Consider the following 19,790-nt stretch of genomic DNA (forward strand, 5'->3'; position numbering starts at 1 on the left):
CCTGTTACAGTCGTGTATGGTTCGCGGGAAGAACGACTGTCTGAAAGCCTCCGTGCGTGCTGTAATCTCTCTAATTTTACATTCATGATCTCCTCGGGAGGTATAAGTAGGGGGAAGCAATATGTTCGATACGTCATCCAGAAACGCACCCTCTCGAAACCTGGCGAGCAAGCTACACCGCGATGCAGAGCGCCTCTCTTGCAGAGTCTGCCACTTGAGTTTGCTAAACATCTCCGTAACGCTATCACGGTTACTAAATAACCCTGTGACGAAACGCGCCGCTCTTCTTTTGATCTTCTCTATCTCCTCCGTCAACCCGATCTGGTACGGATTCCACGCTGATGAGCTATACTCAAGTATAGGTCGAACAAGTGTTTTGTAGGCCACCTCCTTTGTTGATGGACTACATTTTCTAAGGACTCTCCCAATGAATCTCAACCTGGTACCCGCCTTACCAACAATTAATTTTATATGATCATTCCACTTCAAATCGTTCCGCACTCATACTCCCAGATATTTTGCAGAAGTAACTGCTACCAGTGTTTGTTCCGCTATCATATAATCATACAATATAGGATCCTTCTTTCTATGTATTCGCAATACATTACATTTGTCTATGTTAAGGGTCAGTTGCCACTCCCTGCACCAAGTGCCTATCCGCTGCAGATCTTCCTGCATTTTGCTACAATTTTCTAATGCTGCAACTTCTCTGTATACTACAGCATCATCCGCGAAAAGCCGCATGGAACTTCCGACACTATCTACTAGGTCATTTATATATACTGTGAAAAGCAATGGTCCCATGACACTCCCCTGTGGCACGCCAGAGGTTACTTTAACGTCTGTAGGCGTCTCTCCATTGATAACAACATGCTGTGTTCTGTTTGCTAAAAACTCTTCAATCCAGCCACACAGCTGGTCTGATATTCCGTAGGCTCTTACTTTGTTTATCAGGCGACAGTGCGGAACTGTATCGAACGCCTTCCGGAAGTCAAGAAAAGTAGCATCTACCTGGGAGCCTGTATCTAATATTTTCTGGGTCTCATGAACAAATAAAGCGAGTTGGGTCTCACATGATCGCTGTTTCCGGAATCCATGTTGATTCCTACATAGTAGATTCTGGGTTTCCAAAAACGACATGATACTCGAGCAAAAAACATGTTCTAAAATTCTACAACAGATCGACGTCAGAGATATAGGTCTATAGTTTTGCGCATCTGCTCGACGACCCTTCTTGAAGACTGGGACTACCTGTGCTCTTTTCCAATCATTTGGAACCTTCTGTTCCTCTAGAGACTTGCGGTACACGGCTGTTGGAAGTGGGCAAGTTCTTTCGCGTACTCTGTGTAGAATCGAATTGGTATCCCGTCAGGTCCAGTGGACTTTCCTCTGTTGAGTGATTCCAGTTGCTTTTCTATTCCTTGGACACTTATTTCGATGTCAGCCATTTTTTCGTTCGCGCGAGGATTTAGAGAAGGAACTGCAGTGCGGTCTTCCTCTGTGAAACAGCTTTGGAAAAAGGTGTTTAGTATTTCAGCTTTACGCGTGCCATCCTCTGTTTCAATGCCATCATCATCCCGGAGTGTCTGGATATGCTGTTTCGAGCCACTTACTGATTTAACGTAAGACCAGAACTTCCTAGGATTTTCTGTCAAGTCGGTACATAGAATTTTACTTTCGAATTCACTGAACGCTTCACGCATAGCCCTCCTTATGCTAACTTTGACATCGTCTAGCTTCTGTTTGTCTGAGAGGTTTTGGCTGCGTTTAAACTTGGAGTGAAGCTCTCTTTGCTTTCGCAGTAGTTTCCTAACTTTGTTGTTGTACCACGGTGGGTTTTTCCCGTCCCTCACAGTTTTACTCGGCACGTACCTGTCTAAAACGCATTTTACGATTGCCTTGAACTTTTTCCATAAACACTCAACATTGTCAGTGTCGGAACATAAATTTTCGTTTTGTTCTGTTAGGTAGTCTGAAACCTGCCTTCTATTACTCTTGCTAAACAGATAAACCTTCCTCCCTTTTTTATATTCCTATTAACTTCCATATTCAGGGATGCTGCAACTGCCTTATGATCACTGATTCCCCGTTCTGCACATACAGAGTCGAAAAGTTCGGGTCTGTTTGTTATCAGTAGGTCCAAGATGTTGTCTCCACGAGTCGGTTCTCTGTTTAATTGCTCGAGGTAATTTTCGGGTAGTGCACTCAGTATAGTGGCACTCGATGCTCTGTTCCTACCACCCGTCCTAAACATCTGAGTGTCCCAGTCTATATCTGGTAAATTGAAATCTCCACCTAAGACTATAACATGCTGAGAAAATTGATGTGAAATGTATTCCAAATTTCCTCTCAGTTGTTCTGCCACTAATGCTGCTGAGTCGGGAGGTCGGTAAAAGGAGACAATTATTAACCTAGATCGGTTGTTGAGTGTAACCTCCACCCATAATAATTCACAGGAACTATCCACTTCTACTTCACTACAGGATAAACTACTACTAACAGCGACGAACACTCCACCACCGGTTGCATGCAATCTATCCTTTCTAAACACCGTCTGTACCTTTGTAAAAATTTCGACAGAATTTATCTCTGGCTTCAGCCAGCTTTCTGTACCTATAACGATTTCAGCTTCGGCGCTTTCTATCAGCGCTTGAAGTTCCGGTACTTTACCAACGCACTTCGACGGTTTACAATTACAATACCGATTGCTGCTTGGTCCCCCCATGTCCTGACTTTGCCCCACACCCGTTGAGGCTGTTGCCCTTTCTGTACTTGCCCAAGGCCATCTAACATAAAAAAAAACCGCCCAGCCCACGCCACACAACCCCTGCTACCCTTGTAGCCGCTTGTTGCGTGTAGTGGACTCCTGACCTATACAGCGGAACCCGAAACCCCACCACCCTATGGCGCAAGTCGAGGAATCTGCAGCCCACACGGTCGCAGAACCGTCTCAGCATCTGATTCAGACCCTCCACTCGGCTCTGTACCAAAGGTCTGCAGTCAGTCCTGTCGACGATGCTGCAGATGGTGAGCTCTGCTTTCATCCTGCTAGCGAGGCTGGCAGTCTTCACCAAATCAGATAGCCGCCGGAAGCCAGAGAGGATTTCCTCCGATCCATAGCGACACACATCATTGGTGCCGACATGAGCGACCACCTGCAGATGGGTGCACCCTGTACCCTTCATGGCATCAGGAAGTACCCTTTCCACATCTGGAATGACTCCCCCCCCCCGGTATCCACACGGAGTGCACACTGGTTTTCTGGTTGAAGGCATATGCTACACACATCGGTGAAGAGAACGTGATGTCGATCCTGAACGGTCCATCCGGCATGTTGTTGGACCCATCTGTACCTCGCTGCATGGTGTCGTGGTTGCAAAGATGGACCTCGCCAGGGATGCCGGGAGTGATGTTGCGCATCAAGCAGCCAATTGCGCACAGTTTAGTCTATAGTGTACAAAGCAAGTTCAGACATTCCTAATTATGTGATAGGGGCTGGAGACATATGACGTCCTTATGTTGCCGGTTCTCATTTGCAACACCACACGTGTCTGCTCACGTATTTTAATTTGTCATATGGAACCCATTTCCATAGGTACCACATATATCAAACATGCTCTTTCAAGATAGAAACCTGTAGACTGTAGCCATCAGAGTAACCCCAGCAAACATACCCGTCAATCCAAAAAAGTTTCGATACTGCATTAATAGGGAATAGAGAAAAGTTAAGATGGTGGCTTTAGTGTTTCAGATTGATGCAACCACACGAACCTGTCAGAAAAATCTTTCTTTGGAACGTTGTTCAACTCGCGTTTCACATTCACAGCTTTTTTAGTCTTGATGGACTACCTGCGTGTCACTTTCGCACCTTCGTGTATTTACTCTCTGTCGTCATACAAATATCAAAACGAAGTGAAATACAGTTACCTGGCACAAAGGAAATAAGAAAACTAACTGCCAGTGCACATTGATTTATGTCAATGGGGCAAACAGAAAATTTATGCCAGACTGGGATTCGAACTCAGGTCTCCTACTTACTACGCAGATGCACGGACCACTGCGCCATCCGGACATAGTGGTCACCGCATCCTCATGGTCTACACTAACATGCCTCCCGTCTGACACAGTTTATCATCTTATACCACACGTTACTGATGTGCCCACGCTCATTAGCCTCATTCCTCGCGGCAGCTCGCTTATTCCTGTAATATTTCGAGCTTAGTGTGCATCTGCACTGCAGGGATCATTGGTCATCATCGCATTTATTATACGTATCTGGTGTCGGGTCTTTCGGACATGTCCAAAAGAACAGACGTTATATACATACACACATCAAAAAAAGTTTTGCATTACATCGGTTCTCAGAGTTCCTGAACCCGTACAGAAAACTGGAACAGAGATCAACATAAACATCATTTCCACCCTTTTTTTTGTTCATGAAAACCACACATTGCATGTTGCATCACCATACAGCGAGACCTTCGGAGGTGGTGGTCCGGATTGCTGTACACACCGGTACCTCCAGGACCAAGTAGCACGTCCTCTTGGATTGATACTTGTCTGTATTCGTAGAGGCACACTATCCACAAGTTCAAATGGTTCAAATGGCTCTGAGAACTATGGAACTTAACATCTGTGGTCATCAGTCCCCTAGAACTTAGAACTACTTAAACCTAAGTAACCTAAGGACATCACACACATCCATGCTCGAGGCAGGATTCGAACCTGCGACCGTAGCGGTCACGCGGTTCCAGACTGAAGCGCCTAGAACCGCACGGCCACACCGGCCGGCTCCACAAGTTCATCAAGGCACTGTTGGTTCAGACTGTCCCACTCCTCAACGGCGATTCGGCGTAGAAAAATTTGTGGTAAGTTCTTATGTGACCAAACTGCTGAGGCATCGGTCCCTAAGCCTTCACACTTCTTACTCTAACTTAAACTAATTTATGCTGTGGACAATACACATACACCCATGCTCAAGGGAGGACTCGAACCTCCGTCAGGGGGAGCCGCACGGACCGTGACAAGAACCGTAGACCACGCGGCTAAACCGCGCGGCGATTCAGCGTACATCTCTGAGAGTAGTTGGTGGGTCACGTCGTCCATAAACAGACTTTTTCAATCCATCCTAGGCATGTTCGATAGGGTTCATGTCTGGAGAACATGCTGGCCACTCTACTTGAGCGATGTCGTTATCCTGAAGGAAGTCATTCACAAGATGTGCACAAAGGGGGTGCTAATTGTCGTCCATGAAGACGAACGTCTCGCCAATATGCTGCCGATATGGTTGGACGATCGATCTGAGGATGGCATTCACTTGTCGTACAGCCGTTATGGCGCCTTCCATGACCACCAGCGGCGTACGTCGACCCGAGATAATGCCACCTCAAAACAGTAGGGACCGTGCTGCACTCGCTGGACAGTGTGTCTAAGGCATTCAGCCTGACCTGGTTGCCTCCAAACACGTCTCCGACGATTTTCTGGTTGAAGGCATATGCTACACACGTCGGTGAAGAGAACGTGATGCCGAACCTGAACGGTCCATCCGGCATGTTGTTGGACCCATCTGTACCTCGCTGCATGGTGTCGTGGTTGCAAAGATGGACCTCGCCAGGGATGCCGGGAGTGATGTTGCGCATCAAGCAGCCAATTGTGCACAGTTTGAGTCATAACACGACGTCCTGTGACTACACGAAAAGCATTATTCAACATGGTGGCGTTGCTGGTAGGATTCCTCCGAGCCATAATCCGTAGGTAGCGGTCATCCACTGCAGTAGCAGCCCTTGGGCGGCCTGAGCGGGGCATGTCATCGACAGTGCCCGTCTCTATGTATCTCCTCCATGTCCAAACAACATCGCTTTCGTTCAATCCGAGACGCCTGGAAATTCCCTTGTTAAGAGCCCTTCCTGGCACAGAGTAACAATGCGGACGCAATCGAACCGTTGTGTTGACCGTCTAGGCATGGCTGAACTACTGACAACACGAGCCGTGTACCTCCTTCCTGGTGGAATGACTAACTGATCGGCTGTAGGACCTCCTCCGTCCAATAGGCGCTGCTCATGCGTCGTTGTTTACATTTTTGGGAGGATTTAGTGAAATCTCTGAACAGTCAAAGGGACTGTATCTGTGAAACAATATCCACAGTCAACGTATATCTTCAAGGGTTCTGGGAACTGGGATGACGCCAAATTTTTTTGATCTTGAGTACGGTATGCGCAACTGCTCCCTATACTGTGAATTAAGCAGTTCAGCATTTCTGAAAAAAAGGTGTTATTTGTAACTAAACAATAGTCCATGCCATTGGTCTATGGTGTACAAAGCAAGTTCAGACATTCCTAATTATGTGATAGGGGCTGTAGACATATGACGACCTTATGTTGCCGGTTCTCATTTGCAACACCACTCGTGTCTGCTCACATGTTTTAATTTGTCATATGGAACCCATTTCCATGGGTATCACATATATCAAACACGCTCTTTCAGGATAGAAACCTGTAGACTGTAGCCATCAGAGTAACCCCAGCAAACATACCCGTCAATCCAAAAAAGTTTCGATACTGCATTAATAGGGAATAGAGAAAAGTTAAGATGGTGGCTTTAGTGTCTCAGATTGATGCAACCACACGAAACTGTCAGAAAAATCTTTCTTTGGAACGTTGTTCAACTCGCGTGTCACATTCACAGCTTTTTAAGTCTTGATGGACTACCTGCGTGTCACATTCGCACCCTCTTCGGTCCTGGTTAAACATTAGAGACCCATTCTGCACTTTGTCGTGTTTTGGTAGCTTCGTATTGGTAACATGAATTCACGTCATCTGTTATGATTTTTTCCAGAAAAGATCTGCCGGCGTTTCTCATTTCAGTCAAGTCGCGGTAGGCGTCCAGGTGTCGACATTTGCTGTTCGGGAGTCAGGGTGTGCGGGACAAGCTTTGCGTACATTTTTTTTCTCCTCCGAAACATTCTGATATTTGGCACTTGATTTAGAGATATTGCTCCATTGAGATTTGTGGCACAACAGTACTACGGCTGCATGTTACCTACGTAACACTGCCTGCTCAGAACTGATTGGTCGAATTCACATCTACTTTTTACAGCTGTTAGATCAAGCTCCCATTGTAGTTATGCTCTAAATTCCCTTATACTATGTTAATAAAATTAGTCTAAGAACTTTTTGGACGGACTCCTAACATTAATCCGCCCAAAATAACGATATTGACACAGCCTTTTCGGTTTCCTTCGACAGTATTATCTAGGTCGTACGTGTCCCAGGGGAGTTGAATGTACTGTGAACCCTCTCAAATCCGACCGCAGGGACTGTTGCGTGATCTTGAGCCAAGATAGTTGCTGTGCGTGTAGGTCATCGTCAGGCATTTAAGGGAAGATAAAGACAGTGTTGTTGGGTTGTAGCGCTTCATTGACCTTTCTCGATCTGTCATATCTGTCTCCTTTCACCTGGAATCGTGCTGAAAACACCCCTGCTAGCTACGGTTTACCTTGTGCTGACTGAGGCTGGCCGCTATTCTACCAATGAACAACTCGTATGTACGACGTTTGAAAAGTTCTCGGAACGGAATAGAAAACTGAAAATTTGTTTTTTATTTTTCAATGTAGTCTCCTTGGAGATTAATGCACTTGGTCCAACGATGTTCTAGTGCCTTGATCCCACCTCGAATCTTCGTCTGAAAAAAAAAAAAAAAAAAAAACTGTTTTGGGAAGAGATGGAAGTCTGACAGAGCCATATCAGGTGATAAGGCGGCTGTGGCAACAATTCGTATCTTAGTTCGTGTAATTTTGCCATATCGATGGCACATGTGTGCGGGGGCGCATTGTCTTGTTGGAAGATGACTTTCTTCCTTGCTAAACCTGGTCTTTTGTTGCAATTTGCCCAGGAGGTTACCATAGTATTCTCCAGTAATTGTTTTTCCTGTGGGGAGATAATCTACGAACAGAATCCCCTTCGCATCCCAGAACACTGATGCCACGACCTTTCCCGCCGAAGGAATTGTCTTTAATTTATTTGGTGGCGATTTTGATCCAGCGCCCAGAGTCGCGGCATCCATCTTGCAGATAATTTTTTGATTTATAATTCTTCAATTAAAATGTAATATACCCTTTCAGATGACATCTGACAATCATTAGCAATTCCACTCACTGTCAACTGGCGATCCTGCATGACCATTTTGTGCACTTACGCAATGATTTGTGGAGTAGTGACACATCTTGGCCGACCACTGCGCGGATCATCATCTAAGCTCTCCCGACCAAACTTAAATTCATTTGTCCACTTGGAAACAGTTGAAAATGAAGGAGCAGAGTTTCCCAGCGTTTTTTGGAAATCAGCATGAATGTCCTTTGCCTTCATACCTTTCTTTACGAAGCACTTAATCGCTGCTCGAATCTCGATTTTTTCCATCTCCGCAAAACGTTACTCGGGAACAACAACAGAGCCACGTCAGTGTCTTAGTTCTCTCCCAAGAGCAGCGACGTGACTCGTGTTTACAGGTAACAGTCCAATGGATATCACGTGAACAACTCGTTGTGCTAGCTCTGACCTCTCCTGGTGACTCCGAGAACTTTTCAAACCACCCTCGTATATTCCAAATGCACATGACACGCAATCAGTACTGCTATATCTACGACTTCCCTCACATGTTCTGTTGGACGCATACTGTTATCTCGCACTGTCATGTCCTCAACAATGTATTTCCGTGTTGACCCAACCAGTTTTGTGCACAGTGTCATCATGATGTAATGTTTTTTTCACATATCTCGAAAATCACTTAACTTACGTATATTAGTGTATATCGATTTCTTTGTGGTGTTATCAATGCATACAGTTGTAACATATGGAGATATAACTTTAGTATAGGTCTCGTGAATATATTAAAAATGTTAAGTCGCACTGTTTCAGAAGAGCCATGAATTCAAGTATATAACATAATGCTAACAACAAAGAGCGATTTTTTACACATAAAAACAATATTTCGATTGAGGTTCAAATGGCTCTGAGCACTATGGGACTTAACTTCTAAGGTCATCAGTCCCCTATAATTTAGAACTACTTAAACCTAACTAACCATAAGGACATTACATACATCCATGCCCGAGGCAGGATTCGAACCTGCGACCGTAGCGGTCGCGCGGTTCCGGACTAAAGCGCCTAGAACCGCTCGGCCACACGTGCCGGCAACATTTCGATTGAACTACTCGTATATTAATACCGACTATAAACATGGGACCACATTGTTAAATGAAAATTCACTGACAGAGTGGGTGGCGGAGTGTAAAGATACTGCGTTAGTGTACAGGAGGAGCAACCTTGAAATTTCAGGCGAAAAGTAATATACTCCGTCAGTCTAGAAAGTTTCGGGAAGGGAATAATGAAAAATTGAGAAAAGTTAAGACGAATTTTAATGCCTCAAATTTTTCACATAGTATATCCCAACTTGAATAAAAGTACAGAACGTTCACAGAGCTATGTGAAACTGTCATAAAAATCCTTCTTTAGTGCGTTATTCAACTCGTGCGTTACGTTGGCTCTTAATGTCGGTTACGTCGTTGACTCTTTCACTGAATTTCTGCACTTTTGGCCGAGTGGTTCTAGTCGCTACAGTCCGGAACCGCGCGACCGCTGCGGTCGCAGGTTCGAATCCTGCCTCGGGCATGGATGTGTGTGAGGTCCTTAGGTTAGTTAGGTTTAAGTATTTCTAAGTTCTAGGGGACTGATGACCTCAGAAGTTAAGTCCCATAGTGCTCAGAGCCATTTGAACCATTTATTTCTGTACTTTGTCCTTTTGTGGTAGATAACGCTGTTGTGTAGTGTTGTGTTACTTCCTACTAATGAGTACCGTATCTGAATAGGGACATCTCTGTAATACGTGTTCACAAATTTATGTTATTTCCGTGTGAAACCTGTACCACAGCTGTCGGTCGGTGCAAGACACGCTTGGCGTCGAACAGTGCCCTAATGTGGGTTGTCAGCGCCAAGCATGGATTACGTCAGCATCTCCTCATGCAAATCTTTACTTACAGGTCGCAGGCGCCCATGTAGTTCCCCCCTTCACCCCAGCTCTCCCAGGGTAATCAGACATCTTCCCTTGAACGCTTTTACAATTTAAAAAAAAATACTATTATACCACGGTGATTTCGGTATACGTCTCGTTACGTATCGTCAGAAAAATGAACAGTGGTGGTCACTACAATTTAGTTAGGAGCGACAAAGTGAAAATTGAAAGCGGAAGGAGCTCGGGACTGAGACGAGAATTCAACCCCATTTCTTTCAGTGAGCGACAGGAGAAGATGATCATCCGTTTGTTGAAAATGCTTTCTTGTTTGTCTTCCAGTGCTGATAAACAACGGGTGTATGCGCCTTGCACTGATCGGCTGTTGTGCTATAAATTTCACATGGTAGTGTCCATGCATGTTAGAGGCAATGAGGTTCGTATCCTGCCTCGGAAAAGGATGTGTGTAATGTCTTTCGGTTAGTTAGGTTTAAGTAGTTCTTAGTCTATGGGACTGACGACCTCAGATGTTAAGTCCCGTAGTGCTTAGAGCCATTTGAAGCAATGAGCTGCTTGTGCTAGGGATGACTGATGAATTGAGACAGTAACCCTCAAATGAGGTTCTTTGTAAGAATAAATATGAAATTCAATGAAAGTTGTGATGTAGACTCCAGTGTAGCCAGCTGTAAAGAAACTATCACGAGTTTCAGAGCAATCGGCACGAAGGGTTCCGAAATGGTTCCGACACTGGAGGCTCTGGTCATCTGTTTCTCACGTTTACAGCACGCATAGCTTTGATTTAACTATGTTTGCGTGCAACTTAATTCACGATATTTTGTTATGTGAAAACCACTTTCAATTGAACGTGTTTCACTTGCACCGCACATTTTAGATCTCAGCTCCTAACCACCAAAATTAGATTAAACAACCACTGTTTCTTAAGCTAGTCACGATACCTCGATACCTACAAAAACTAACTGACCGCATGCCTCGAGTTTGTGAGGCAGTCATTAAATCCAAAGGGGGATAATTTAATGAAACTAAAATATAATGATTGTGATTGTATTATATATGTGGAAGTTAATATAATTATATTGTGTGAGAAATAACTTTTTATTTGTGTTGTAAATCTGAAATACCAGGGTGTATTGAAATTAATGAGCAGTAGTGTAAGTAATACACCTGAATACGAACGACCTATAAACCGCTTTCACAAAACCTTGTTACTATGTGTGCAATTTACACTATAGCTGCTGGGCCGTTAGGCCTCATGGTAGCATTGTATCAGAAACCGACAAAACATATGTAGTAACCTTGGACAAATAATTCCCCATCTCAAGTCCCCACACTCCGCGACAGCCCGATGTCTTTAGAAGTCGTTAGCCGGAGCATATTTCTTCGCAGAAGTACTACCCATTCATTCCCCCACTGAAGAATTAGTATCTTCATAACGTACAACATTTTAACTACAATAATCACAATTGCAGGTATCTTTACCGTGGTTGCCAAATTTTAAAGAGGAGGGCTCTATATTGATCGGATTAGAATTCTGGTTTCAAAAAGTTCGAAATATCTGTCACATTATACCATCCAAAATTCATTTTTGGAAAATACACATTATACACAGCAGTTCTATCTTCGCATTCTTCGTATGAAGAGCACTACTGCAAAGACGTTTTCTGTCTATTTCTTTAGAAATAACTAAAACATTTGCTATAATTATTATAATGATAGCGTTGTGTCAGTCTGTTGTGCCATTGCGTCCATTGAAGATTTCAACGAGCTGAATTCCATATTTAATCTGTCAATCGAAACCTTTGTGAAGTAAATTATCGAAAACAGTCTCAACGTCTTCGAAACTCTCTTTTTCAAATTTATCAAGAATCAAACAAGACGATGAAATTCACCACCAAACGTAGACCACTTTCCTGTGCAAGCCCACTGTTGGATGTATCATTCAAGTGTCACGTCCGTATAGCTTTATACTGGTGCACATAATAATTTTGGCTACTCGAAATGCCTTACACTACAAACACTTAAGAAAAAAAAAACAGACAGAGTAAGACAACAGGACATTTGAAAGTAAGGCGTTCAAATGGTTCAGATGGCTCTGAGCACTATGGGACTTAACTTCTGAGGTCACCAGTCCCCTAGAACTTAGAACTACTCAAACCTAACTAACCTAAGGACATCACACACATCCATGCCCGAGGCAGGATTGGAACCTGCGACCGTAGCGGTCGCGCGATTCCAGACTGTAGTGCCTAGAACCGCTCGGCCACCCCGGCCGGCAGTAAGGCGCCTTTAAGGGATGATAATGCAAATAAAATACTATAAAGTTGTATCTGTGGATGTGATGAGGGAAGAAAGGACGCTTGAAATTACCGCAAGGGGATGCAAAACCCCCTGAACCCGGCTCCTCACGTCGTTCCCGTACGGAGCATTTCAAGTCGCCTACCTTCTGTTTCTGATTGTTACCTACCGCAGCGTTCACCAACGGCCGTTTACCTCCTACTTATTACGTTGTACAACAACCTTGATTCAATTTCACGTTCTTTGCCACAGACGGGAACCATACTTTCATGATCGGCTCAACACTGGACATTTAAAAATCTATGTTACCGTCTGTTTTTAGTCCATAGCGCTTGGTCTGTAACGCGCGTCTGTCAGTTTGGAATGATCAGCAAGAGACACGTAATCATTTGCGCTTCTACGTTCTCTTACCTCCACTCCTAGTAAGACACTGTAACGCTTAAAAACTATCCTATACGCCTTATCGCGTATTCTAATGCCTAATACCAAAGTTCATATTTTAGGTATTATAAGCCGTTTGTGAGAGAAAAACCGTATAAAACTCTCAAACAATTTCTTCAAAAAGCTAAACTCCTCCCGAACAGGCCATGAGGGGCCAACGGTACCGACCGGCCGTCGTGCCGTCCTCAGCCCACAGGCGTCACAACATGCGGATATGGAGGGACATGTGATCAGCACACCGCTCTCCTGGCAGTATGGCAGTTTACGAGACCGGAGTCGCTACTTGTCAGTCAAGTAGCTCCTCAGGTTGCCTCACAAGGGCTGAGTGCACCCCGTACCCAACAGCGACCGGATGGTTACCCATCCAAGCGCTAGCCCACCCCGACGGCGCTTAATTCGGCGGTGTTACCACTGCGGCAAGGCCGTTGGCAAATTGTTTCTTTACCGAATAATAAATATTATAACGGGTGAACTATATGAGCTAAACACACCATTCTTCCCACACTTCTTAGGAGCGTACCATAAAAACTACATGCAAAGTTTCATAAAAATGATACTTATACTGTACTTTTTTAGAAAATGGTACCTAAAGAGAAATAGCTTTTGTACTTAGTATTTATTAACTAATTAGTTTTGTATTTTGAATTTGGAAATCTAGGACCACGAACATTTACACAAATGTTGCTTAAGTTATTTATCATGTATAGTAAATTTTTCATTAAAATACACTGAGAATTTTGAGAAATAACGATTTATATTCCGAACTGCAAATACAAGTCGTGTATCCTACCCGGTTCGCTTACTAATACCATGTCATTTTAGAGAATAAACAATGCTCTGTTTCATTCTGAGAGCTAATTTCTTGCACATGAATTTTTAAAAGATACAATGGAGTATAATAGGAACTATCCAATTCACGCATACCGAATGAAGGAATAAAGGAATTTTTACGTCCGGCCGACAACTAAGGTCATTAGAAAAGGACTTCTGTTAATTTGAACAGAAGGGAGTGTGCGTAGCCGTTTCATTGACTCATCCCGACATTTGCTTAAAATGGTAGAGCAAATGAAGAAATATCCAATTTGGTGTCTGATCCAGGGACTGAACCGGGGTCTCTCAAATGCGACTCGAGCGTTTTTGCCACTATATCAACTCTGATTGGTGACTCATACGTGGCTGATTGCTGACACGACTTTCCGTTTTCTTTTTGTCTTTCTTAAAATACTCACTACTAATAGATCTAACACTTAATTTATATTGCTGCATTAAATTTCAAACAGGAGCTACAGTGTTTTTTTCGTAAATTGTACCAGAATATTTTGTGCCACTTGGTACTTCACCACGCTTTTCTCGTCCTATTAATTTCAGCACACTGAATTATTTGAAAAGTAAAGAGAATTTTTTTTATTATTCCGGACTTCCTGAGTACTGGTGAAGTTAGAAGTCGACGGCGTTGAAATGATGTCTGCGGCTTGAATAAGCATACAATTGATGTCTCAAAGGTTAGCAAGAACGATACTAATCAATTCTAAAGATGATCTGGACTTGGGCTAGCCATTTTAAATTCTGAAGTGGTGCGGTATTTCATAGAAAACCGACCCAAACAAATCAGGAATCATGATTATCTATGTGACCCTTCAAATTGAAGGTTATGAAAGGCATTTAGGAAACGGTGAGAAGTCTTACGGAGAATGCCTACTCTATGCATATTCGAAAAATGCTGTTTCCTGCTTATGTTGCAAGCTTTTCGAAACAAACCAGAACAAATTTTGCAAGGGAATCTGCGAATGGCAGCATTTAGCTTTATATTTAAACAGCGACAAGAAAAATGTTGTACATTTCAGTAATTAGAAAAGAAACTGATTGCGCTCAGTAAGTCATTAAAAAACAAAACAACTGTCGGCAGGGCCGGCCGGGGTGGCCGAGCGGTTCTAGGCGCTACAGTCTGGAACCGCGCGACCGCTGCGGTCGCAGGTTCGAATCCTGCCTCGGGCATGGATGTGTGTGATGTCCTTAGGTTAGTTAGGTTTAAGTAGTTCTAAGTTCTAGGGGACTCATGACGTCTGAAGTTAAGTCCCATAGTGCTCAGAGGCATTTGAACTGTCGGCAGCGCGCATCAAATTCTTGTAGACGCTGAAAAAGAGCGCTGGTACAATGTTATTAAAGGAATTATATATGTAATTCAATTTTTTTATTTCACAGAAAATGGCGTTTGGTGGAAAGAGCGAAGAATTATGTAACCGGAAAATGGCAATTTTCTGAATTGAACTGAAAGGTTAGAAAAATTCTATCCAAGTATTACAGAAGACATAAGACTCGTAATGAATGACGTATGTCTCACGAATATGCCGACATATCTAGGAGACAAAATCCAAAATGAAATGGCCGTGCGGGGTAGCCCACCGGGCTAGGGCGCCTTGCCACGGTTCGAGCGGCTTCCCCCTTCGGAGGTTCCAGTCCTCCCTCGGGCATGAGTGTGTGTGTTGTCCTTAGCGTAAGCTAGTTTAAGTTGGATTAAGTAGTGTGTAAGCCTAGGGACCGATGATCTCAGCAGTTTGGTCTCATAGGAACTTACGATATATTTACAATTTCCGAAATGAAATAATCTCTGCACTTGCAATCCAAATTCATAGTCATATTTGAAATTTGTGCCGAACTAATAAATATTTTTCAGTTTTGTTTGACTGCACTCGCCATTATTCACTCGTGCAACAAATTAGTAATATTAATAGATTCGTTAATTTCAACAAACATAACGGTTGTAAATAAGAGAGCGATCCTTAGCTTTTGTCCAGTTTAACTTCTTTTATTATAGAAGAGCAAACAAAACATAACTTGCATATGAATAATTAAAGGGAGCAAGGCTACGGCAATGGTTTAAACATGCGTGATAAAAACAATGGTTTGCGAAAGCGATTATTAGAGATAGATCCGGGGTTTTTTCATGTAGCATGTGTCGCCCATAGCTAAAATTTACTAGTTAACGACGCCGCTAATTTAAATTATTGCACTACACTTTTTATTCAGTACAGCGCAAGAGTTGTACAATTATATTTTATCGTCCACAAAAACTTGGGATTATTAAAAAACACATTATTATTTAAACTTTAAAACCATTGTCAGGTATAAGACAGACAAGTAAAATAGATGCTCTAGCACCGTTGCATGATAATTCACCAGAGATTTAAGATGCTTCATACGAAATAAGTGTCATTTCTTCTTTTGATGAAAAAAAAAACATGATAAGCAATGTTTATCACAAAAATATGTATGTTTTTATTTATTTGCCTAATTTATTTATGGCATTATGTAGTGACGGAGGTAAACTTGGTTAGTAAAATTCTTCAGTCTATTAGTGTGAATATGCAGGTCGGTTCAGATGCTTTAGCAGACTTTATTTTTTTTAAAATAAAAACTTTTTCATCGGTTTTGAATTGACGATAAGTTTGAAACAGCCGTAAATAATGCCAAAAAATTGCTGCAAAATTCGAAATAGAAACTGTGTTGGAACTTAACACCGCTAAGGCGCTGAAAAACTCCGAAAACTTTCGGTTATGAACATGAAGCCCAGGAACATAAACTTCTTTAAAGATTAATGTCTACTTTTATATTTCAAACCAGGCTCTAACGTCACTAAAAGAAAGATTTGATGTGTTATTTAGATACAACAACTTATTTAGTTTTTTGTTTAAGATCAGCGATGTTCAATATGAAAACCAGCTTATGATTAATCGCAACAATTTAAAGAAGAGTCTTCATGTGAACGATGGTTCGTCAGAAATAGATGCTAATGATCTGTTCGAAAATATTATGTCATGTCAGTCCCTTTTTAAAGACTTACGAATGATGTACCAAAATTCTAGGATTCATATTTTTAAATACACTCCTGGAAATTGAAATAAGAACACCGTGAATTCATTGTCCCAGGAAGGGGAAACTTTATTGACACATTCCTGGGGTCAGATACATCACATGATCACACTGACAGAACCACAGGCACATAGACACAGGCAACAGAGCATGCACAATGTCGGCACTAGTACAGTGTATATCCACCTTTTCGCAGCAATGCAGGCTGCTATTCTCCCATGGAGACGATCGTAGAGATGCTGGATGTAGTCCTGTGGAACGGCTTGCCATGCCATTTCCACCTGGCGCCTCAGTTGGACCAGCGTTCGTGCTGGACGTGCAGACCGCGTGAGACGACGCTTCATCCAGTCCAAAACATGCTCAATGGGGGACAGATCCGGAGATCTTGCTGGCCAGGGTAGTTGACTTACACCTTTTAGAGCACGTTGGGTGGCACGGGATACATGCGGACGTGCATTGTCCTGTTGGAACAGCAAGTTCCCTTGCCGGTCTAGGAATGGTAGAACGATGGGTTCGATGACGGTTTGGATGTACCGTGCACTATTCAGTGTCCCCTCGACGATCACCAGTGGTGTGCGGCCAGTGTAGGAGATCGCTCCCCACACCATGATGCCGGGTGTTGGCCCTGTGTGCCTCGGTCGTATGCAGTCCTGATTGTGGCGCTCACCTGCACGGCGCCAAACACGCATACGACCATCATTGGCACCAAGGCAGAAGCGACTCTCATCGCTGAAGACGACACGTCTCCATTCGTCCCTCCATTCACGCCTGTCGCGACACCACTGGAGGCGGGCTGCACGATGTTGGGGCGTGAGCGGAAGACGGCCTAACGGTGTGCGGGACCGTAGCCCAGCTTCATGTAGACGGTTGCGAATGGTCCTCGCCGATACCCCAGGAGCAACAGTGTCCCTAATTTGCTGGGAAGTGGCGGTGCGGTCCCCTACGGCACTGCGTAGGATCCTACGGTCTTGGCGTGCATCCGTGCGTCGCTGCGGTCCGGTCCCAGGTCGACGGGCACGTGCACCTTCCGCCGACCACTGGCGACAACATCGATGTACTGTGGAGACCTCACGCCCCACGTGTTGAGCAATTCGGCGGTACGTCCACCCGGCCTCCCGCATGCCCACTATACGCCCTCGCTCAAAGTCCGTCAACTGCACATACGGTTCACGTCCACGCTGTCGCGGCATGCTACCAGTGTTAAAGACTGCGATGGAGCTCCGTATGCCACGGCAAACTGGCTGACACTGACGGCGACGGTGCACAAATGCTGCGCAGCTAGCGCCATTCGACGGCCAACACCGCGGTTCCTGGTGTGTCCGCTGTGCCGTGCGTGTGATCATTGCTTGTACAGCCCTCTCGCAGTGTCCGGAGCAAGTATGGTGGGTCTGACACACCGGTGTCAATGTGTTTTTTTTTTCCATTTCCAGGAGTGTAATTTTACAGACATATGCCATAATCTCACAATTCCATTACGAATTTCAATAACGGTGCCAATAAGAGTGATAAGCACAGAAAGATTCTTTTCAAAATTAAAATTAATAATAAGTTACTTGCACTCAACAATGAGTGATGAAACATTGTCTAACTTGGCCGTAGTATCGATAGAAGGCAATATTTTAGATAACGTAGATACAACATTATGAAGAACTTTGGAAATAGAAAAGCTAGAACAGTTGATATTGTATAGCTGTGCTTAGATTTTCTAACACCATGGGATTTTTCTAATTTATTTTTTACTTATTTTAAATATTAAAACTCTAGATACACGACGATAACCCACAACAGTGAAAACGCGAGAAAAATAGCAAGAAACTTTTACTATTTACGCGTAGGCTCGTAACTTCTTTATTATTTTCTGTTAAAAAGCAGATGAAATGTGTAATATTTGTCATGCTCCTATAAATATGTAACGTCATGAAACATTATGGCTAAAAAAGCCAAGTCCAAAAAATAACATCCTTAATCTTTTATAATTTGTACTTAAGATATATTAGCACGTACATAACTAATAATTGTTATGGAATATGTGTTTCCTTTTTACCATAGTTACTATGTAGAAGCCGCTTACACACCAGGAATAAAGTCAGTCTTGGAACATTTTGGGCGGTGGCACAGTTTCTTCAACGAAGCAGTGGCCGTCTATATTTCATTCTCTAACGAGCCTCAGATAGATATGACATGAAACTTAAAATTCCTCTTTCATACAAATTGGTTGCTGACTGAAGATACCCAGATTTGACTAGGTGATTTTTGAACCTGATACGCCTCATAAATTCCTTGGGCTAACAATGCATGATGTTTTACAATTGAACTTTTATGTATGATCAGTAGCTGGTATACCAACTGATGAGCTTCTGTCCACATAAATGATACATCAAAAATAGAAATTATTTATCAAATACGTCTGTAATCTACGCTGAAGTACTTCTGGGGTCTATGGGGTCTAAATAAAACTGATTAACCTTAAATGTATCATTGGCTCTAAGCACTATGGGACTTAACTTCTGAGGTCATTAGTCCCCTAGAACTACTTAAACCTAACTAACCTAAGGACATCACAAACATCCATGCCCGAGGCAGGATTCGAACCTGCGACCGTAGCGGTCGCGTGGATCCAGACTGTAGCGCCTAGAACCGCTCGGTCACTCCGGCCGGCCACCCATCATTACAAATTACTTTACTACATGAGAGAGTTATATTCAAATATTCAAAAGGATTGCACTGTTGTTTCTTGATGAAAAAGTCTAGGAAATATTAGTTCTCATATTCCGAGAAAAATGTTGTGAGTGAATCATCATCCAATTTCTTCAAATGTGGGAAAAAAAGGAAAAGGAAATGAATTTGAACCTACACGCATCTTAAAGTGTTGCAGTTTGGCGTTTCCTCATAAGACTTGTTCTTGTCATATAATATCATATAACTAGAATTTTAGCCATTGTTGCGTCATAAAGATATATAGGGTGTCCATCATTATACTATCAGCTTCAAAACGCTGTAGAAAGTGAACCAATACTCAGAATAAATCAAATTTGAACACCATGTTATCGACTCAGGGTGAAACCTGATGAAAAAAATTCCAAACGATGGAGTTATAAGCGTCAGAATCTGCACACCGACAGACGAGCGGCACACGGATGTCCCTGAGTTTCCGTGCTCTCACA

This window comes from Schistocerca serialis, chromosome 3, assembly GCF_023864345.2.
Source record: "Schistocerca serialis cubense isolate TAMUIC-IGC-003099 chromosome 3, iqSchSeri2.2, whole genome shotgun sequence".
In the NCBI taxonomy this organism is placed as follows: domain Eukaryota; kingdom Metazoa; phylum Arthropoda; class Insecta; order Orthoptera; family Acrididae; genus Schistocerca; species Schistocerca serialis.